Here is a 25,692-nt window from a genome sequence, read left to right as displayed (position 1 = left end):
CGTGTTATATATATTCTACCCAAACACATTTGGAACTCTCCTGCGATACCCTCACACATATTATTCCCTCATTTAGTGGATATTTTGACAAAAAAGTGAAATTTTCAAAAATCCAGAAAATTGGCTGAAAACGACTAAATATCAAAGACTCATTGGGCGAATCGCTCTGGAACTGAAATCGGAACGCTCACTGATATTTCCCCTATCTGAAAGTCTGATAAACGCCAGAAAATTGACTTAGTCCAAAATAAAAAAATTTCAACTTTTTCAATTTTACCCCCGTGGGATATATATTCTACCCACACACATTTGGAACTCTCCTGGGGTACCCTCACACATATTATTCCCTCATTTAGTGGATATTTTCACAAAAAAAGTGAAATTTTCCAAAATCCAGCAAATTGGCTGAAAACGACTAAATATCAAGGACTCATTGGGCGAATCGCTCTGGAACTGAAATCGGAACGCTCAGTGACATTTGCCCTATCTGAAAGTCTGATAAACGTCAGAAAATTGACTTAGTCCAAAAAAAAAAAATTTTTCACCTTTTTTCAATTTTATCCCCGTGTTATATATATTCTACCCAAACACATTTGGAACTCTCCTGGGATACCCTCACACATATTATTCCCTCATTTAGTGGATATTTTGACAAAAAAGTGAAATTTTCAAAAATCCAGAAAATTGGCTGAAAACGACTAAATATCAAGGAATCATTGGGAGAATCGCTCTGGAACTGAAATCGGAATGCTCACTGACATTTCCCCTATCTGAAAGTCTGATAAACACCGGAAAAATGACTAAGTCCAAAAAATAATTTTTTTCAACTTCTTTAAATTTTACCCCCGTGGGATATATATTCTACCCACACACATTTGGAACTCTCCTGGGGTACCCTCACACATATTATTCCCTCATTTAGTGGATATTTTCACAAAAAAGTGACATTTTCAAAAATCCAGAAAATTGGCTGAAAACGACTAAATATCAAAGACTCATTGGGCGGATCGCTCTGGAACTGAGATCGGAACGCTCACTGACATTTCCCCTATCTGAAAGTCTGATAAACGCCGGAAAAATGACTAAGTCCAAAAAATAATTTTTTTCAACTTCTTTCAATTTTACCCCCGTGGGATATATATTCTACCCACACACATTTGGAACTCTCCTGGGGTACCCTCACACATATTATTCCCTCATTTAGTGGATATTTTCACAAAAAAGTGAAATTTTCAAAAATCCAGAAAATTGGCTGAAAATGACTAAATATCAAGGAATCATTGGGAGAATCGCTCTGGAACTGAAATCGGAATGCTCACTGACATTTCCCCTCTCTGAAAGTCTGATAAACACCGGAAAAATGACTAAGTCCAAAAAATAATTTTTTTCAACTTCTTTCAATTTTACCCCCGTGGGATATATATTCTACCCACACACATTTGGAACTCTCCTGGGGTACCCTCACACATATTATTCCCTCATTTCGTGGATATTTTCACAAAAAAGTGAAATTTTCAAAAATCCAGAAAATTGGCTGAAAATGACTAAATATCAAGGACTCATTGGGTGAATCGCTCTGGAGCTGAAATCGGAACGCTCACTGACATTTGCCCTATCTGAAAGTCTGATAAACGTCAGAAAATTGACTTAGTCCAAAAAAAAAATTTTTTTAAACTTTTTTCAATTTTATCCCCGTGTTATATATATTCTACCCAAACACATTTGGAACTCTGCTGGGATACCCTCACACATATTATTCCCTCATTTAGTGGATATTTTCACAAAAAAGTGAAATTTTCAAAAATCCAGAAAATTGGCTGAAAACAACTAAATATCAAGGACTCATTGGGCGAATCGCTCTGGAACTGAAATCGGAACGCTCAGTGACATTTGCCCTATCTGAAAGTCTGATAAACGTCAGAAAATTGACTTAGTCCAAAAAAAAAAAATTTTTCACCTTTTTTCAATTTTATCCCCGTGTTATATATATTCTACCCAAACACATTTGGAACTCTCCTGGGATACCCTCACACATATTATTCCCTCATTTAGTGGATATTTTGACAAAAAAGTGAAATTTTCAAAAATCCAGAAAATTGGCTGAAAACGACTAAATATCAAGGAATCATTGGGAGAATCGCTCTGGAACTGAAATCGGAATGCTCACTGACATTTCCCCTCTCTGAAAGTCTGATAAACATCGGAAAAATGACTAAGTCCAAAAAATAATTTTTTTCAACTTCTTTCAATTTTACCCCCGTGGGATATATATTCTACCCACACACATTTGGAACTCTCCTGGGGTACCCTCACACATATTATTCCCTCATTTCGTGGATATTTTCACAAAAAAGTGAAATTTTCAAAAATCCAGAAAATTGGCTGAAAATGACTAAATATCAAGGACTCATTGGGTGAATCGCTCTGGAGCTGAAATCGGAACGCTCACTGACATTTGCCCTATCTGAAAGTCTGATAAACGTCAGAAAATTGACTTAGTCCAAAAAAAAAATTTTTTTAAACTTTTTTCAATTTTATCCCCGTGTTATATATATTCTACCCAAACACATTTGGAACTCTCCTGGGATACCCTCACACATATTATTCCCTCATTTAGTGGATATTTTCACTAAAAAGTGAAATTTTCAAAAATCCAGAAAATTGGCTGAAAACGACTAAATATCAAAGACTCATTGGGCGAATCGCTCTGGAACTGAAATCGGAACGCTCACTGATATTTCCCCTATCTGAAAGTCTGATAAACGCCAGAAAATTGACTTAGTCCAAAATAAAAAAATTTCAACTTTTTCAATTTTACCCCCGTGGGATATATATTCTACCCACACACATTTGGAACTCTCCTGGGGTACCCTCACACATATTATTCCCTCATTTAGTGGATATTTTCACAAAAAAGTGAAATTTTCAAAAATCCAGAAAATTGGCTGAAAATGACTAATTATCAAGGACTTATTGGGCGAATCGCTCTGCAACTGAAATCGGAATGCTCAGTGACATTTGCCCTATCTGAAAGTCTGATAAACGTCAGAAAATTGACTTAGTCCAAAAAAAAAATTTTTTTCAACTTTTTTCAATTTTATCCCCGTGTTATATATATTCTACCCAAACACATTTGGAACTCTCCTGGGGTACCCTCACACATATTATTCCCTCATTTAGTGGATATTTTCACAAAAAAATGAAATTTTCAAAAATCCAGAAAATTGGCTGAAAACGACTAAATATCAAGGACTCATTGGGCGAATCGCTCTGGAACTGAAATCGAAATGCTCACTGACATTTCCCCTATCTGAAAGTCTGATAAACGCCGGAAAAATGACTAAGTCCAAAAAAAAATGTTTTCAACTTTTTTCTATTTTACCCCCGTGGGATATATATTCTACAAACACACATTTGGAACTCTCCTGGGGTACCCTCACACATATTATTCCCTCATTTAGTGGATATTTTCACAAAAAAGTGAAATTTTCAAAAATCCAGAAAATTGGCTGAAAACGACTAAATATCAAAGACTCAGTGGGCGAATCGCTCTGGATCTGAAATCGGAACGCTCACTGATATTTCCCCTATCTGAAAGTCTGATAAACGCCAGAAAATTGACTTAGTCCAAAATAAAAAAATTTCAACTTTTTTCAATTTTACCCCCGTGGGATATATATTCTACCCAAACACATTTGGAACTCTCCTGGGGTACCCTCACACATATTATTCCCTCATTTAGTGGATATTTTCACAAAAAAAGTGAAATTTTCAAAAATCCAGAAAATTGGCTGAAAATGACTAAATATCAAGGACTCATTGGGTGAATCGCTCTGGAACTGAAATCGGAATGCTCAGTGACATTTGCCCTATCTGAAAGTCTGATAAACGGCCGAAAAATGACTAAGTCCAAAAAAAAAAATTTTTCAACTTTTTTCAATTTTACCCCTGTGGGATATATATTCTACCAATACACATTTGGAACTCTCCTGGGGTACCCTCACACATCTTATTCCTTCATTTAGTGGATATTTTCACAAAAAAGTGAACTTTTCAAAAATCCAGAAAATTGGCTGAAAATTACTAAATAACAAGGAATCATTGGGAGAATCGCTCTGGAACTGAAATTGGAATCCTCACTGACATTTCCCCTATCTGAAAGTCTGATAAACGCCGGAAAAATGACTAAGTCCAAAAAAACATTTTTTCAACCTTTTTCTATTTTACCCCCGTGGGATATATATTCTACCCGTACACATTTGGAACTCTGCTGGGGTACCCTCACACATATTATTCCCTCATTTAGTTGATATTTTCACAAAAAAGTGAAATTTTCAAAAATCCAAAATATTGGCTGAAAACGACTAAATATCAAAGACTCATTGGGCGAATCGCTCTGGAACTGAAATCGGAACGCTCACTGACATTTCCCCTCTCTGAAAGTCTGATAAACGCCGGAAAAATGACTAAGTCCAAAAAAAAATTTTTTTCAACTTCTTTTAATTTTACCCCCGTGGGATATATATTCTACCCACACACATTTGGAACTCTCCTGGGGTACCCTCACACATATTATTCCCTCATTTAGTGGATATTTTCACAAAAAAGTGAAATTTTCAAAAATCCAGAAAATTGGCTGAAAATGACTAAATATCAAGGACTTATTGGGCGAATCGCTCTGGAACTGAAATGGTAAAGCTCACTGACATTTTCCCTATCTGAAAGTCTGATAAATGCCCGAAAAATGACTAAGTCCCCAAAAAATTTTTTTAAACTTTTTTCAAATTTACCCCCGTGGGATATATATTCTACCCACACACAATTGGAATGCTCCTGGGGTACCCTCACACATATTATTCCCTCATTTAGTGGATATTTTCACAAAAAAGTGAAATTTTCAAAAATCAAAAATATTGGCTGAAAACGACTAAATATCAAGGACTCATTGAGCGAATCGCTCTGGAACTGAAATCGGAACGCTCACTGACATTTGCCCTATCTGAAAGTCTGATAAACGCCCGAAAAATGACTAAGTCCAAAAAAAAATTTTTTAAACTTTTTTCAATTTTACCCCCGTGGGATATATATTGTACCCACACACATTTGGAACTCTCCTGGGGTACCCTCACACATATTATTCCCTCATTTAGTGGATATTTTCACAAAAAAGTGAAATTTTCAAAATCCAAAATATTGGCTGAAAACGACTAAATATCAAGGACTCATTGGGCGAATCGCTCTGGAACTTAAATCGGAATGCTCACTGACATTTCCCTTATCTGAAAGTCTGATAAACGCCCGAAAAATAACTAAGTCCAAAAAAAATTTTTTTCAACTTTTTTCTATTTTACCCCTTTGGGATATATATTCTACCCACACACATTTGGAACTCTCCTGGGGTATCCTCACACATATTATTCCCTCATTTAGTGGATATTTTGACAAAAAAGTGAAATTTTCCAAAATCCAGAAAATTGGCTGAAAACGACGAAATATCAAAGACTCATTGGGCGAATCGCTCTGGAATTGAAATCGGAACGCTCACTGACATTTCTCCTATCTGAAAGTCTGATAAACGCCAGAAAAATAACTAAGTCCAAAAAAAAAATGTTTTCAACTTTTTTCAATTCTACCCCCGTGGGATATATATTCTACCTATACACATTTGGAACTCTCCTGGGGTACCCTCACACATATTATTCCCTCATTTAGTTGATATTTTCACAAAAAAGTGAAATTTTAAAAAATCCAAAATATTGGCTGAAAACGACTAAATATCAAGGACTCATTGGACGAATCGCTCTGGAACTGAAATCGGAATGCTCATTGACATTTCACCTATCTGAAAGTCTGATAAACGCCGGAAAAATGACTAAGTCCAAAAAAAAAATTTTTTTCAACTTCCTTCAATTTTACCCCCGTGGGATATATATTCTACCCACACACATTTGAAACTCTCCTGGGGTACCCTCACACATATTATTCCCTCATTTAGTGGATATTTTCACAAAAAAGTGTAATTTTCAAAAATCAAAAATATTGGCTGAAAACGACTAAATATCAAGGACTCATTGAGCGAATCGCTCTGGAACTGAAATCGGAACGCTCACTGACATTTGCCCTTTCTGAAAGTCTGATAAACGCCCGAAAAATGACTAAGTCCAAAAAAAATTTTTTTTCAACTTTTTTCAAATTTACCCCCGTGGGATATATATTCTACCCACACACATTTAGAACTCTCCTGGGGTACCCTCACACATATTATTCCCTCATTTAGTTGATATTTTCACAAAAAAGTGAAATTTTAAAAAATCCAAAATATTGGCTGAAAACGACTAAATATCAAGGACTCATTGGGCGAATCGCTCTGGAACTGAAATCGGAACGCTCACTGACATTTCCCTATCTGAAAGTGTGATAAACGCCGGAAAAATGACTAAGTCCAAAAAAAAAAATGTTTCAACTTTTTTCAATTTTACCCCCGTGGGATATATATTCTACCTACACACATTTGGAACTCTCCTGGGGTACCCTCACACATATTATTCCCTCATTTAGCGGATATTTTCACAAAAAAAGTAAAATTTTCAAAAATCCAGAAAATTGGCTGAAAACGACTAAATATCAAGTACTCATTGGGCGAATCGCTCTGGAACTGAAATCGGAACGCTCACTGACATTTCCCCTCTCTGAAAGTCTGATAAATGCCGGAAAAATGACTAAGTCCAAAAAAAAAATTTTTTCAACTTTTTTCTATTTTACCCCCGTGGGATATATATTCTACCCACACACATTTAGAACTCTCCTGGGGTACCCTCACACATATTATTCCCTCATTTAGTTGATATTTTCACAAAAAAGTGAAATTTTAAAAAATCCAAAATATTGGCTGAAAACGACTAAATATCAAGGACTCATTGGACGAATCGCTCTGGAACTGAAATCGGAATGCTCATTGACATTTCCCCTATCTGAAAGTCTGATAAACGCCGGAAAAATGACAGTCCAAAAAAAAATTTTTTTTCAACTTCTTTCAATTTTACCCCCGTGAGATATATATTCTACCCACACACATTTGGAACTCTCCTGGGGTACCCTCACACATATTATTCCCTCATTTAGTGGATATTTTCACAAAAAAGTGAAATTTTCAAAAATCCAGAAAAGTGGCTGAAAACGACTAAATATCAAAGACTCATTGGGCGAATCGCTCTGGAACTGAAATCGGAACGCTCACTGACATTTCCCCTATCTGAAAGTCTGATAAACGCCAGAAAAATAACTAAGTCCAAAAAAAAAATGTTTTCAACTTTTTTCAATTCTACCCCCGTGGGATATACATTCTACCTATACACATTTGGAACTCTCCTGGGGTACCCTCACACATATTATTCCCTCATTTAGCGGATATTTTCACAAAAAAAGTAAAATTTTCAAAAATCCAGAAAATTGGCTGAAAACGACTAAATATCAAGTACTCATTGGGCGAATCGCTCTGGAACTGAAATCGGAACTCTTACTGACATTTGCCCTATCTGAAAGTCTGATTATTATTATATTGGCTGAAAACGACTAAATATCAAGGACTCATTGGACGAATCGCTCTGGAACTGAAATCGGAATGCTCATTGACATTTCCCCTATCTGAAAGTCTGATAAACGCCCGAAAAATGACTAAGTCCAAAAAAAAATTTTTTTCAACTTTTTTCAAATTTACCCCCGTGGGATATATATTCTACCCACACACATTTGGAACTCTCCTGGGGTACCCTCACAGATATTATTCCCTCATTTAGCGGATATTTTCACAAAAAAAGTAAAATTTTCAAAAATCCAGAAAATTGGCTGAAAACGACTAAATATCAAGTACTCATTGGGCGAATCGCTCTGGAACTGAAATCGGAACGCTCACTGACATTTCCCCTATCTGAAAGTCTGATAAACGCCAGAAAATTGACTTAGTCCAAAATAAAAAAATTTAAACTTTTTTCAATTTTACCCCCGTGGGATATATATTCTACCCACACACATTTGGAACTCTCCTGGGGTACCCTCACACATATTATTCCCTCATTTAGTGGATATTTTCACAAAAAAGTGAAATTTTCAAAAATCCAAAATATTGGCTGAAAACGACTAAATATCAAGGACTCATTGGGCGAATCGCTCTGGAACTGAAATCGGAACGCTCACTGACATTGGCCCTATCTGAAAGTCTTATAAACGCCCGAAAAATGACTAAGTCCAAAAAAAAATTTTTTCCAACTTTTTTCAAATTTACCCCTGTGGGATATATATTCTACCCACACACATTTGGAACTCTCCTGGGGTACCCTCACACATATTATTCCCTCATTTAGTGGATATTTTCAAAAAAAAGTGAAATTTTCAAAAATCCAGAAAATTGGCTGAAAACGACTAAATATCAAGGACTCATTGGGCGAATCGCTCTGGAACTGAAATCGGAATGCTCACTAACATTTCACCTATCTGAAAGTCTGATAAACGCCAGAAAATTGACTTAGTCCAAAATAAAAAAATTTCAACTTTTTTCAATTTTACCCCCATGGGATATATACACACATTTGGAACTCTCCTGGGGTATCCTCACACATATTATTCCCTCATTTAGTGGATATTTTCACAAAAAAAGTGAAATTTTCAAAAATCCAAAATATTGGCTGAAAATGACTAAATATCAAGGACTCATTGGGCGAATCGCTCTGGAACTGAAATCCGAACGCTCACTGACATTTCCCTATCTGAAAGTCTGATAAACGCCGGAAAAATGACTAAGTCCAAAAAACATTTTTTTACACTTTTTTCAATTTTATCCCCGTGTTATATATATTCTACCCACACACATTTGGAACTCTACTGGGGTACCCTCACACATATTATTCCCTCATTTAGTGGATATTTTCACAAAAAAGTGAAATTTTCAAAAATCCAAAATATTGGCTGAAAACAACTAAATATCAAGGACTCATTGGGCGAATCGCTCTGGAACTGAAATCGGAATGCTCACTGACATTTCCCCTATCTGAAAGTCTGATAAACGGCGGAAAAATGACTAAGTCCAAAAAAAAATTTTTTTCAACTTCTTTCAATTTTACCCCCGTGGGATATATATTCTACCCACACACATTTGGAACTCTCCTGGGGTACCCTCACACATATTATTCCCTCATTTAGTGGATATTTTCACAAAAAAGTGAAATTTTCAAAAATCCAGAAAATTGGCTGAAAACGACTAAATATCAAGGACTCATTGGGCGAATCGCTCTGGAACTGAAATCGGAACGCTCACTGACATTTCCCCTATCTGAAAGTCTGATAAACTCCAGAAAATTGACTTAGTCCAAAATAAAAAAATTTCAACTTTTTTCAATTTTACCCCCGTGGGATATATATTCTACCCACACACATTTGGTACTCTCCTGGGGTACCCTCACACATATTATTCCCTCATTTAGTGGATATTTTCACAAAATAAGTGAAATTTTCAAAAATCCAGAAAATTGGCTGAAAACGACTAAATATCAAGTACTCATTGGGCGAATCGCTCTGGAACTGAAATCGGAACGCTCACTGACATTTCCCTATCTGAAAGTGTGATAAACGCCGGAAAAATGACTAAGTCCAAAAAAAAAAATGTTTCAACTTTTTTCAATTTTACCCCCGTGGGATATATATTCTACCTACACACATTTGGAACTCTCCTGGGGTACCCTCACACATATTATTCCCTCATTTAGCGGATATTTTCACAAAAAAAGTAAAATTTTCAAAAATCCAGAAAATTGGCTGAAAACGACTAAATATCAAGGACTCATTGGACGAATCGCTCTGGAACTGAAATCGGAATGCTCATTGACATTTCCCCTATCTGAAAGTCTGATAAACGCCGGAAAAATGACAGTCCAAAAAAAAATTTTTTTTCAACTTCTTTCAATTTTACCCCCGTGAGATATATATTCTACCCACACACATTTGGAACTCTCCTGGGGTACCCTCACACATATTATTCCCTCATTTAGTGGATATTTTCACAAAAAAAGTGAAATTTTCAAAAATCCAGAAAAGTGGCTGAAAACGACTAAATATCAAAGACTCATTGGGCGAATCGCTCTGGAACTGAAATCGGAACGCTCACTGACATTTCCCCTATCTGAAAGTCTGATAAACGCCAGAAAAATAACTAAGTCCAAAAAAAAAATGTTTTCAACTTTTTTCAATTCTACCCCCGTGGGATATACATTCTACCTATACACATTTGGAACTCTCCTGGGGTACCCTCACACATATTATTCCCTCATTTAGCGGATATTTTCACAAAAAAAGTAAAATTTTCAAAAATCCAGAAAATTGGCTGAAAACGACTAAATATCAAGTACTCATTGGGCGAATCGCTCTGGAACTGAAATCGGAACGCTCACTGACAGTCTGATAAACGCCCGAAAAATGACTAAGTCCAAAAAAAAATTTTTTTCAACATTTTTCAAATTTACCCCCGTGGGATATATATTCTACCCACACACATTTGGAACTCTCCTGGGGTACCCTCACACATATTATTCCCTCGTTTAGCGGATATTTTCACAAAAAAAGTAAAATTTTCAAAAATCTAGAAAATTGGCTGAAAACGACTAAATATCAAGTACTCATTGGGCGAATCGCTCTGGAACTGAAATCGGAACTCTTACTGACATTTGCCCTATCTGAAAGTCTGATTATTATTATATTGGCTGAAAACGACTAAATATCAAGGACTCATTGGACGAATCGCTCTGGAACTGAAATCGGAATGCTCATTGACATTTCCCCTATCTGAAAGTCTGATAAACGCCCGAAAAATGACTAAGTCCAAAAAAAAATTTTTTTCAACTTTTTTCAAATTTACCCCCGTGGGATATATATTCTACCCACACACATTTGGAACTCTCCTGGGGTACCCTCACAGATATTATTCCCTCATTTAGCGGATATTTTCACAAAAAAAGTAAAATTTTCAAAAATCCAGAAAATTGGCTGAAAACGACTAAATATCAAGTTCTCATTGGGCGAATCGCTCTGGAACTGAAATCGGAACGCTCACTGACATTTCCCCTATCTGAAAGTCTGATAAACGCCAGAAAATTGACTTAGTCCAAAATAAAAAAATTTAAACTTTTTTCAATTTTACCCCCGTGGGATATATATTCTACCCACACACATTTGGAACTCTCCTGGGGTACCCTCACACATATTATTCCCTCATTTAGTGGATATTTTCACAAAAAAGTGAAATTTTCAAAAATCCAAAATATTGGCTGAAAACGACTAAATATCAAGGACTCATTGGGCGAATCGCTCTGGAACTGAAATCGGAACGCTCACTGACATTGGCCCTATCTGAAAGTCTTATAAACGCCCGAAAAATGACTAAGACCAAAAAAAAAATTTTTCCAACTTTTTTCAAATTTACCCCTGTGGGATATATATTCTACCCACACACATTTGGAACTCTCCTGGGGTACCCTCACACATATTATTCCCTCATTTAGTGGATATTTTCAAAAAAAAGTGAAATTTTCAAAAATCCAGAAAATTGGCTGAAAACGACTAAATATCAAGGACTCATTGGGCGAATCGCTCTGGAACTGAAATCGGAACGCTCACTAACATTTCACCTATCTGAAAGTCTGATAAACGCCAGAAAATTGACTTAGTCCAAAATAAAAAAATTTCAACTTTTTTCAATTTTACCCCCATGGGATATATACACACATTTGGAACTCTCCTGGGGTATCCTCACACATATTATTCCCTCATTTAGTGGATATTTTCACAAAAAAAGTGAAATTTTCAAAAATCCAAAATATTGGCTGAAAATGACTAAATATCAAGGACTCATTGGGCGAATCGCTCTGGAACTGAAATCCGAACGCTCACTGACATTTCCCTATCTGAAAGTCTGATAAACGCCGGAAAAATGACTAAGTCCAAAAAACATTTTTTTACACTTTTTTCAATTTTATCCCCGTGTTATATATATTCTACCCAAACACATTTGGAACTCTCCTGGGGTACCCTCACACATATTATTCCCTCATTTAGTGGATATTTAAAAAAAAAAGTGAAATTTTCAAAAATCCAGAAAATTGGCTGAAAACGACTAAATATCAAGGACTCATTGGGCAAATCGCTCTGGAACTGAAATCGGAACGCTCACTGACATTTCCCTATCTGAAAGTCTGATAAACGCCCGAAAAATGACTAAGTCCAAAAAAAAAATGTTTTCAACTTTTTTCAATTTTACCCCCGTGGGATATATATTCTACCCACACACATTTGGAACTCTACTGGGGTACCCTCACACATATTATTCCCTCATTTAGTGGATATTTTCACAAAAAAGTGAAATTTTCAAAAATCCAAAATATTGGCTGAAAACAACTAAATATCAAGGACTCATGGGGCGAATCGCTCTGGAACTGAAATCGGAATGCTCACTGACATTTCCCCTATCTGAAAGTCTGATAAACGGCGGAAAAATGACTAAGTCCAAAAAAAAATTTTTTTCAACTTCTTTCAATTTTACCCCCGTGGGATATATATTCTACCCACACACATTTGGAACTCTCCTGGGGTACCCTCACACATATTATTCCCTCATTTAGTGGATATTTTCACAAAAAAGTGAAATTTTCAAAAATCCAGAAAATTGGCTGAAAACGACTAAATATCAAGGACTCATTGGGCGAATCGCTCTGGAACTGAAATCGGAACGCTCACTGACATTTCCCCTATCTGAAAGTCTGATAAACACCAGAAAATTGACTTAGTCCAAAATAAAAAAATTTCAACTTTTTTCAATTTTACCCCCGTGGGATATATATTCTACCCACACACATTTGGTACTCTCCTGGGGTACCCTCACACATATTATTCCCTCATTTAGTGGATATTTTCACAAAATAAGTGAAATTTTCAAAAATCCAGAAAATTGGCTGAAAACGACTAAATATCAAGTACTCATTGGGCGAATCGCTCTGGAACTGAAATCGGAACGCTCACTGACATTTCCCTATCTGAAAGTGTGATAAACGCCGGAAAAATGACTAAGTCCAAAAAAAAAAATGTTTCAACTTTTTTCAATTTTACCCCCGTGGGATATATATTCTACCTACACACATTTGGAACTCTCCTGGGGTACCCTCACACATATTATTCCCTCATTTAGCGGATATTTTCACAAAAAAAGTAAAATTTTCAAAAATCCAGAAAATTGGCTGAAAACGACTAAATATCAAGGACTCATTGGACGAATCGCTCTGGAACTGAAATCGGAATGCTCATTGACATTTCCCCTATCTGAAAGTCTGATAAACGCCGGAAAAATGACAGTCCAAAAAAAAATTTTTTTTCAACTTCTTTCAATTTTACCCCCGTGAGATATATATTCTACCCACACACATTTGGAACTCTCCTGGGGTACCCTCACACATATTATTCCCTCATTTAGTGGATATTTTCACAAAAAAAGTGAAATTTTCAAAAATCCAGAAAAGTGGCTGAAAACGACTAAATATCAAAGACTCATTGGGCGAATCGCTCTGGAACTGAAATCGGAACGCTCACTGACATTTCCCCTATCTGAAAGTCTGATAAACGCCAGAAAAATAACTAAGTCCAAAAAAAAAATGTTTTCAACTTTTTTCAATTCTACCCCCGTGGGATATACATTCTACCTATACACATTTGGAACTCTCCTGGGGTACCCTCACACATATTATTCCCTCATTTAGTGGATATTTTCACAAAAAAAGTAAAATTTTCAAAAATCCAGAAAATTGGCTGAAAACGACTAAATATCAAGTACTCATTGGGCGAATCGCTCTGGAACTGAAATCGGAACGCTCACTGACAGTCTGATAAACGCCCGAAAAATGACTAAGTCCAAAAAAAAATTTTTTTCAACTTTTTTCAAATTTACCCCCGTGGGATATATATTCTACCCACACACATTTGGAACTCTCCTGGGGTACCCTCACACATATTATTCCCTCATTTAGCGGATATTTTCACAAAAAAAGTAAAATTTTCAAAAATCCAGAAAATTGGCTGAAAACGACTAAATATCAAGTACTCATTGGGCGAATCGCTCTGGAACTGAAATCGGAACGCTCACTGACATTTCCCCTATCTGAAAGTCTGATAAACGCCAGAAAATTGACTTAGTCCAAAATAAAAAAATTTAAACTTTTTTCAATTTTACCCCCGTGGGATATATATTCTACCCACACACATTTGGAACTCTCCTGGGGTACCCTCACACATATTATTCCCTCATTTAGTGGATATTTTCACAAAAAAGTGAAATTTTCAAAAATCCAAAATATTGGCTGAAAACGACTAAATATCAAGGACTCATTGGGCGAATCGCTCTGGAACTGAAATCGGAATGCTCACTGACATTTCCCCTATCTGAAAGTCTGATAAACGCCGGAAAAATGACTAAGTCCAAAAAAAAATTTTTTTCAACTTCTTTCAATTTTACCCCCGTGGGATATATATTCTACCCACACACATTTGGAACTCTCCTGGGGTACCCTCACACATATTATTCCCTCATTTAGTGGATATTTTCACAAAAAAGTGAAATTTTCAAAAATCCAGAAAATTGGCTGAAAACGACTAAATATCAAGGACTCATTGGGCGAATCGCTCTGGAACTGAAATCGGAACGCTCACTGACATTTCCCCTATCTGAAAGTCTGATAAACACCAGAAAATTGACTTAGTCCAAAATAAAAAAATTTCAACTTTTTTCAATTTTACCCCCGTGGGATATATATTCTACCCACACACATTTGGTACTCTCCTGGGGTACCCTCACACATATTATTCCCTCATTTAGTGGATATTTTCACAAAATAAGTGAAATTTTCAAAAATCCAGAAAATTGGCTGAAAACGACTAAATATCAAGTACTCATTGGGCGAATCGCTGTGGAACTGAAATCGGAACGCTCACTGACATTTCCCTATCTGAAAGTGTGATAAACGCCGGAAAAATGACTAAGTCCAAAAAAAAAAATGTTTCAACTTTTTTCAATTTTACCCCCGTGGGATATATATTCTACCTACACACATTTGGAACTCTCCTGGGGTACCCTCACACATATTATTCCCTCATTTAGCGGATATTTTCACAAAAAAAGTAAAATTTTCAAAAATCCAGAAAATTGGCTGAAAACGACTAAATATCAAGGACTCATTGGACGAATCGCTCTGGAACTGAAATCGGAATGCTCATTGACATTTCCCCTATCTGAAAGTCTGATAAACGCCGGAAAAATGACAGTCCAAAAAAAAATTTTTTTTCAACTTCTTTCAATTTTACCCCCGTGAGATATATATTCTACCCACACACATTTGGAACTCTCCTGGGGTACCCTCACACATATTATTCCCTCATTTAGTGGATATTTTCACAAAAAAGTGAAATTTTCAAAAATCCAGAAAAGTGGCTGAAAACGACTAAATATCAAAGACTCATTGGGCGAATCGCTCTGGAACTGAAATCGGAACGCTCACTGACAGTCTGATAAACGCCCGAAAAATGACTAAGTCCAAAAAAAAATTTTTTTCAACTTTTTTCAAATTTACCCCCGTGGGATATATATTCTACCCACACACATTTGGAACTCTCCTGGGGTACCCTCACACATATTATTCCCTCATTTAGCGGATATTTTCACAAAAAAAGTAAAATTTTCAAAAATCCAGAAAATTGGCTGAAAACGACTAAATATCAAGTACTCATTGGGCGAATCGCTCTGGAACTGAAATCGGAACTCTTACTGACATTTGCCCTATCTGAAAGTCTGATTATTATTATATTGGCTGAAAACGACTAAATATCAAGGACTCATTGGACGAATCGCTCTGGAACTGAAATCGGAATGCTCATTGACATTTCCCCTATCTGAAAGTCTGATAAACGCCCGAAAAATGACTAAGTCCAAAAAAAAATTTTTTTCAACTTTTTTCAAATTTACCCCCGTGGGATATATATTCTACCCACACACATTTGGAACTCTCCTGGGGTACCCTCATACATATTATTCCCTCATTTAGTGGATATTTTCACAAAAAAGTGAAATTTTCAAAAATCCAAAATATTGGCTGAAAACGACTAAATATCAAGGACTCATTGGGCGAATCGCTCTGGAACTGAAATCGGAACGCTCACTGACATTGGCCCTATCTGAAAGTCTGATAAACGCCGGAAAAATGACTAAGTCCAAAAAAAAATTTTTTAAACTTTTTTCAATTTTATCCCCGTGTTATATATATTCTACCAAAACACATTTGGAACTCTCCTGGGGTACCCTCACACATATTATTCCCTCATTTAGTGGATATTTTCACAAAAAAGTGAAATTTTCAAAAATCCAAAATATTGGCTGAAAACGACTAAATATCAAGGACTCATTGGGCGAATCGCTCTGGAACTGAAATCGGAACGCTCATTGACATATGTCCTATCTGAAAGTCTGATAAACGCCCGAAAAATGACTAAGTCCAAAAAAAAATGTTTTCAACTTTTTTCAATTTTACCCCCGTGGGATATATATTCTACCCACACACATTTGGAACTCTACTGGGGTACCCTCACACATATTATTCCCTCATTTAGTGGATATTTTCACAAAAAAGTGAAATTTTCAAAAATCCAAAATATTGGCTGAAAACAACTAAATATCAAGGACTCATTGGGCGAATCGCTCTGGAACTGAAATCGGAATGCTCACTGACATTTCCCCTATCTGAAAGTCTGATAAACGGCGGAAAAATGACTAAGTCCAAAAAAAAATTTTTTTCAACTTCTTTCAATTTTACCCCCGTGGGATATATATTCTACCCACACACATTTGGAACTCTCCTGGGGTACCCTCACACATATTATTCCCTCATTTAGTGGATATTTTCACAAAAAAGTGAAATTTTCAAAAATCCAGAAAATTGGCTGAAAACGACTAAATATCAAGGACTCATTGGGCGAATCGCTCTGGAACTGAAATCGGAACGCTCACTGACATTTCCCCTATCTGAAAGTGTGATAAACACCAGAAAATTGACTTAGTCCAAAATAAAAAAATTTCAACTTTTTTCAATTTTACCCCCGTGGGATATATATTCTACCCACACACATTTGGTACTCTCCTGGGGTACCCTCACACATATTATTCCCTCATTTAGTGGATATTTTCACAAAATAAGTGAAATTTTCAAAAATCCAGAAAATTGGCTGAAAACGACTAAATATCAAGTACTCATTGGGCGAATCGCTCTGGAACTGAAATCGGAACGCTCACTGACATTTCCCTATCTGAAAGTGTGATAAACGCCGGAAAAATGACTAAGTCCAAAAAAAAAATGTTTCAACTTTTTTCAATTTTACCCCCGTGAGATATATATTCTACCCACACACATTTGGAACTCTCCTGGGGTACCCTCACACATATTATTCCCTCATTTAGTGGATATTTTCACAAAAAAGTGAAATTTTCAAAAATCCAGAAAAGTGGCTGAAAACGACTAAATATCAAGTACTCATTGGGCGAATCGCTCTGGAACTGAAATCGGAACGCTCACTGACAGTCTGATAAACGCCCGAAAAATGACTAAGTCCAAAAAAAAATTTTTTTCAACTTTTTTCAAATTTACCCCCGTGGGATATATATTCTACCCACACACATTTGGAACTCTCCTGGGGTACCCTCACACATATTATTCCCTCATTTAGCGGATATTTTCACAAAAAAAGTAAAATTTTCAAAAATCCAGAAAATTGGCTGAAAACGACTAAATATCAAGTACTCATTGGGCGAATCGCTCTGGAACTGAAATCGGAACTCTTACTGACATTTGCCCTATCTGAAAGTCTGATTATTATTATATTGGCTGAAAACGACTAAATATCAAGGACTCATTGGACGAATCGCTCTGGAACTGCAATCGGAATGCTCATTGACATTTCCCCTATCTGAAAGTCTGATAAACGCCCGAAAAATGACTAAGTCCAAAAAAAAATTTTTTTCAACTTTTTTCAAATTTACCCCTGTGGGATATATATTCTACCCACACACATTTGGAACTCTCCTGGGGTACCCTCACACATATTATTCCCTCATTTAGTGGATATTTTAAAAAAAAAGTGAAATTTTCAAAAATCCAGAAAATTGGATGAAAACGACTAAATATCAAGGACTCATTGGGCGAATCGCTCTGGAACTGAAATCGGAACGCTCACTAACATTTCACCTATCTGAAAGTCTGATAAACGCCAGAAAATTGACTTAGTCCAAAATAAAAAAATTTCAACTTTTTTCAATTTTACCCCCATGGGATATATACACACATTTGGAACTCTCCTGGGGTATCCTCACACATATTATTCCCTCATTTAGTGGATATTTTCACAAAAAAAGTGAAATTTTCAAAAATCCAAAATATTGGCTGAAAATGACTAAATATCAAGGACTCATTGGGCGAATCGCTCTGGAACTGAAATCCGAACGCTCACTGACATTTCCCTATCTGAAAGTCTGATAAACGCCGGAAAAATGACTAAGTCCAAAAAACATTTTTTTACACTTTTTTCAATTTTATCCCCGTGTTATATATATTCTACCCAAACACATTTGGAACTCTCCTGGGGTACCCTCACACATATTATTCCCTCATTTAGTGGATATTTAAAAAAAAAAGTGAAAATTTCAAAAATCCAGAAAATTGGCTGAAAACGATGAAATATCAAAGACTCATTGGGCGAATCGCTCTGGAACTGAAATCGGAATGCTCACTGACATTTCCCCTATCTGAAAGTCTGATAAACGCCGGAAAAATGACTAAGTCGAAAAAAAAATTTTTTAAACTTTTTTCAATTTTATCCCCGTGTTATATATATTCTACCAAAACACATTTGGAACTCTCCTGGGGTACCCTCACACATATTATTCCCTCATTTAGTGGATATTTTCAAAAAAAGTGAAATTTTCAAAAATCCAAAATATTGGCTGAAAACGACTAAATATCAAGGACTCATTGGGCGAATCGCTCTGGAACTGAAATCGGAACGCTCATTGACATATGTCCTATCTGAAAGTCTGATAAACGCCCGAAAAATGACTAAGTCCAAAAAAAAAATGTTTTCAACTTTTTTCAATTTTACCCCCGTGGGATATATATTCTACCCACACACATTTGGAACTCTACTGGGGTACCCTCACACATATTATTCCCTCATTTAGTGGATATTTTCACAAAAAAGTGAAATTTTCAAAAATCCAAAATATTGGCTGAAAACAACTAAATATCAAGGACTCATTGGGCGAATCGCTCTGGAACTGAAATCGGAATGCTCACTGACATTTCCCCTATCTGAAAGTCTGATAAACGGCGGAAAAATGACTAAGTCCAAAAAAAAATTTTTTTCAACTTCTTTCAATTTTACCCCGTGGGATATATATTCTACCCACACACATTTGGAACTCTCCTGGGGTACCCTCACACATATTATTCCCTCATTTAGTGGATATTTTCACAAAAAAGTGAAATTTTCAAAAATCCAGAAAATTGGCTGAAAACGACTAAATATCAAGGACTCATTGGGCGAATCGCTCTGGAACTGAAATCGGAACGCTCACTGACATTTCCCCTATCTGAAAGTCTGATAAACACCAGAAAATTGACTTAGTCCAAAATAAAAAAATTTCAACTTTTTTCAATTTTACCCCCGTGGGATATATATTCTACCCACACACATTTGGTACTCTCCTGGGGTACCCTCACACATATTATTCCCTCATTTAGTGGATATTTTCACAAAATAAGTGAAATTTTCAAAAATCCAGAAAATTGGCTGAAAACGACTAAATATCAAGGACTCATTGGGCGAATCGCTCTGGAACTGAAATCGGAACGCTCACTGACATTTCCCTATCTGAAAGTCTGATAAACGCCCGAAAAATGACTAAGTCCAAAAAAAATATTTTTTTCAACTTTTTTTAAATTTACCCCCGTGGGATATATATTCTACCCACACACATTTGGAACTCTCCTGGGGTACCCTCACACATATTATTCCCTCATTTAGTGGATATTTTCACAAAAAAAGTGAAACTTTCCAAAATCCAGAAAATTGGCTGAAAACGACTAAATATCAAGAACTCATTGGGCGAATCGCTCTGGAACTGAAATCGGAACGCTCACTGACATTTCCCCTATCTGAAAGTATGATAAACGCCAGAAAATTGACTTAGTCCAAAATAAAAAAATTTCATCTTTTTTCAATTTAAAACCGTGGGATATATATTCTACCCACACACATTTGGAACTCTCCTGGGGTACCCTCACACATATTATTCCCTCATTTAGTGGATATTTAAAAAAAAAAGTGAAATTTTCAAAAATCCAGAAAATTGGCTGAAAACGACTAAATATCAAGGACTCATTGGGCGAATCGCTCTGGAACTGAAATCGGAATGCTCACTGACATTTCCCCTATCTGAAAGTCTGATAAACGCCAGAAAATTGACTTAGTCCAAAATAAAAAAACTTCAACTTTTTTCAATTTTACCCCCGTGGGATATATATTCTACCCACACACATTTGGAACTCTCCTGGGGTATCCTCACACATATTATTCCCTCATTTAGTGGATATTTAAAAAAAAAAGTGAAATTTTCAAAAATCCAGAAAATTGGCTGAAAACGACTAAATATCAAGGACTCATTGGGCGAATCGCTCTGGAACTGAAATCGGAACGCTCAATGACATTTCCCTATCTGAAAGTCTGATAAACGCCGGAAAAATGACTAAGTCCAAAAAAAAAAAATTTTCAACTTTTTTCAATTTTACCCCCGTGGGATATATATTCTACCCACACACATTTGGAACTCTCCTGGGGTACCCTCACACATATTATTCCCTCATTTAGTGGATATTTAAAAAAAAAAGTGAAATTTTCAAAAATCCAGAAAATTGGCTGAAAACGACTAAATATCAAGGACTCATTGGGCGAATCGCTCTGGAACTGAAATCGGAATGCTCACTGACATTTCCCCTATCTGAAAGTCTGATAAACGCCAGAAAATTGACTTAGTCCAAAATAAAAAAACTTCAACTTTTTTCAATTTTACCCCCGTGGGATATATATTCTACCCAAACACATTTGGAACTCTCCTGGGGTATCCTCACACATATTATTCCCTCATTTAGTGGATATTTTCACAAAAAAAGTGAAATTTTCAAAAATCCAGAAAATTGGCTGAAAACGACTAAATATCAAGGACTCATTGGGCGAATCGCTCTGGAACTGAAATCGGAACGCTCACTGACATTTCCCTATCTGAAAGTCTGATAAACGCCGGAAAAATGACTAAGTCCAAAAAAAATTTTTTTACACTTTTTTCAATTTTATCCCCGTGTTATATATATTCTACCCAAACACATTTGGAACTCTCCTGGGGTACCCTCACACATATTATTCCCTCATTTAGTGGATATTTAAAAAAAAAAGTGAAATTTTCAAAAATCCAGAAAATTGGCTGAAAACGACTAAATATCAAGGACTCATTGGGCGAATCGCTCTGGAACTGAAATCGGAATGCTCACTGACATTTCCCCTATCTGAAAGTCTGATAAACGCCAGAAAATTGACTTAGTCCAAAATAAAAAAACTTCAACTTTTTTCAATTTTACCCCCGTGGGATATATATTCTACCCACACACATTTGGAACTCTCCTGGGGTATCCTCACACATATTATTCCCTCATTTAGTGGATATTTTCACAAAAAAAGTGAAATTTTCAAAAATCCAGAAAATTGGCTGAAAACGACTAAATATCAAGGACTCATTGGGCGAATCGCTCTGGAACTGAAATCGGAACGCTCAATGACATTTCCCTATCTGAAAGTCTGATAAACGCCGGAAAAATGACTAAGTCCAAAAAAAAAAAATTTTCAACTTTTTTCAATTTTACCCCCGTGGGATATATATTCTACCCACACACATTTGGAACTCTCCTGGGGTACCCTCACACATATTATTCCCTCATTTAGTGGATATTTAAAAAAAAAAGTGAAATTTTCAAAAATCCAGAAAATTGGCTGAAAACGACTAAATATCAAGGACTCATTGGGCGAATCGCTCTGGAACTGAAATCGGAATGCTCACTGACATTTCCCCTATCTGAAAGTCTGATAAACGCCAGAAAATTGACTTAGTCCAAAATAAAAAAACTTCAACTTTTTTCAATTTTACCCCCGTGGGATATATATTCTACCCAAACACATTTGGAACTCTCCTGGGGTATCCTCACACATATTATTCCCTCATTTAGTGGATATTTTCACAAAAAAAGTGAAATTTTCAAAAATCCAGAAAATTGGCTGAAAACGACTAAATATCAAGGACTCATTGGGCGAATCGCTCTGGAACTGAAATCGGAACGCTCACTGACATTTCCCTATCTGAAAGTCTGATAAACGCCGGAAAAATGACTAAGTCCAAAAAAAATTTTTTTACACTTTTTTCAATTTTATCCCCGTGTTATATATATTCTACCCAAACACATTTGGAACTCTCCTGGGGTACCCTCACACATATTATTCCCTCATTTAGTGGATATTTAAAAAAAAAAGTGAAATTTTCAAAAATCCAGAAAATTGGCTGAAAACGACTAAATATCAAGGACTCATTGGGCAAATCGCTCTGGAACTGAAATCGGAACGCTCACTGACATTTCCCTATCTGAAAGTCTGATAAACGCCCGAAAAATGACTAAGTCCAAAAAAAAAATGTTTTCAACTTTTTTCAATTTTACCCCCGTGGGATATATATTCTACCCACACACATTTGGAACTCTACTGGGGTACCCTCACACATATTATTCCCTCATTTAGTGGATATTTTCACAAAAAAGTGAAAATTTCAAAAATCCAGAAAATTGGCTGAAAACGATGAAATATCAAAGACTCATTGGGCGAATCGCTCTGGAACTGAAATCGGAATGCTCACTGACATTTCCCCTATCTGAAAGTCTGATAAACGCCGGAAAAATGACTAAGTCCAAAAAAAAATTTTTTAAACTTTTTTCAATTTTATCCCCGTGTTATATATATTCTACCAAAACACATTTGGAACTCTCCTGGGGTACCCTCACACATATTATTCCCTCATTTAGTGGATATTTTCACAAAAAAGTGAAATTTTCAAAAATCCAAAATATTGGCTGAAAACGACTAAATATCAAGGACTCATTGGGCGAATCGCTCTGGAACTGAAATCGGAACGCTCATTGACATATGTCCTATCTGAAAGTCTGATAAACGCCCGAAAAATGACTAAGTCCAAAAAAAAAATGTTTTCAACTTTTTTCAATTTTACCCCCGTGGGATATATATTCTACCCACACACATTTGGAACTCTACTGGGGTACCCTCACACATATTATTCCCTCATTTAGTGGATATTTTCACAAAAAAGTGAAATTTTCAAAAATCCAGAAAATTGGCTGAAAACGACTAAATATCAAGGACTCATTGGGCGAATCGCTCTGGAACTGAAATCGGAACGCTCACTGACATTTCCCCTATCTGAAAGTCTGATAAACGCCAGAAAATTGACTTAGTCCAAAATAAAAAAATTTCAACTTTTTTCAATTTTACCCCCGTGGGATATATATTCTACCCATACACATTTGGAACTCTCCTGGGGTACCCTCACACATATTATTCCCTCATTTAGTGGATATTTTCACAAAAAAAGTGAAAATTTCAAAAATCCAGAAAATTGGCTGAAAACGATGAAATATCAAAGACTCATTGGGCGAATCGCTCTGGAACTGAAATCGGAATGCTCACTGACATTTCCCCTATCTGAAAGTCTGATAAACGCCCGAAAAATGACTAAGTCCAAAAAAAATATTTTTTTCAACTTTTTTTAAATTTACCCCCGTGGGATATATATTCTACCCACACACATTTGGAACTCTCCTGGGGTACCCTCACACATATTATTCCCTCATTTAGTGGATATTTAAAAAAAAAAGTGAAATTTTCAAAAATCCAGAAAATTGGCTGAAAACGACTAAATATCAAGGACTCATTGGGCGAATCGCTCTGGAACTGAAATCGGAATGCTCACTGACATTTCCCCTATCTGAAAGTCTGATAAACGCCAGAAAATTGACTTAGTCCAAAATAAAAAAACTTCAACTTTTTTCAATTTTACCCCCGTGGGATATATATTCTACCCAAACACATTTGGAACTCTCCTGGGGTATCCTCACACATATTATTCCCTCATTTAGTGGATATTTTCACAAAAAAAGTGAAATTTTCAAAAATCCAGAAAATTGGCTGAAAACGACTAAATATCAAGGACTCATTGGGCGAATCGCTCTGGAACTGAAATCGGAACGCTCACTGACATTTCCCTATCTGAAAGTCTGATAAACGCCGGAAAAATGACTAAGTCCAAAAAAAATTTTTTTACACTTTTTTCAATTTTATCCCCGTGTTATATATATTCTACCCAAACACATTTGGAACTCTCCTGGGGTACCCTCACACATATTATTCCCTCATTTAGTGGATATTTAAAAAAAAAAGTGAAATTTTCAAAAATCCAGAAAATTGGCTGAAAACGACTAAATATCAAGGACTCATTGGGCAAATCGCTCTGGAACTGAAATCGGAACGCTCACTGACATTTCCCTATCTGAAAGTCTGATAAACGCCCGAAAAATGACTAAGTCCAAAAAAAAAATGTTTTCAACTTTTTTCAATTTTACCCCCGTGGGATATATATTCTACCCACACACATTTGGAACTCTACTGGGGTACCCTCACACATATTATTCCCTCATTTAGTGGATATTTTCACAAAAAAGTGAAAATTTCAAAAATCCAGAAAATTGGCTGAAAACGATGAAATATCAAAGACTCATTGGGCGAATCGCTCTGGAACTGAAATCGGAATGCTCACTGACATTTCCCCTATCTGAAAGTCTGATAAACGCCAGAAAATTGACTTAGTCCAAAATAAAAAAACTTCAACTTTTTTCAATTTTACCCCCGTGGGATATATATTCTACCCAAACACATTTGGAACTCTCCTGGGGTATCCTCACACATATTATTCCCTCATTTAGTGGATATTTTCACAAAAAAAGTGAAATTTTCAAAAATCCAGAAAATTGGCTGAAAACGACTAAATATCAAGGACTCATTGGGCGAATCGCTCTGGAACTGAAATCGGAACGCTCAATGACATTTCCCTATCTGAAAGTCTGATAAACGCCGGAAAAATGACTAAGTCCAAAAAAAAAATGTTTTCAACTTTTTTCAATTTTACCCCCGTGGGATATATATTCTACCCACACACATTTGGAACTCTACTGGGGTACCCTCACACATATTATTCCCTCATTTAGTGGATATTTTCACAAAAAAGTGAAATTTTCAAAAATCCAGAAAATTGGCTGAAAACGACTAAATATCAAGGACTCATTGGGCGAATCGCTCTGGAACTGAAATCGGAACGCTCACTGACATTTCCCCTATCTGAAAGTCTGATAAACGCCAGAAAATTGACTTAGTCCAAAATAAAAAAATTTCAACTTTTTTCAATTT

This window comes from Phyllobates terribilis, unplaced genomic scaffold, assembly GCF_046119375.1.
Source record: "Phyllobates terribilis strain yellow unplaced genomic scaffold, ASM4611937v1 Scaffold_2__4_contigs__length_985480577, whole genome shotgun sequence".
In the NCBI taxonomy this organism is placed as follows: Eukaryota; Metazoa; Chordata; class Amphibia; order Anura; family Dendrobatidae; genus Phyllobates; species Phyllobates terribilis.
This window is presented reverse-complemented; position numbering follows the sequence as displayed.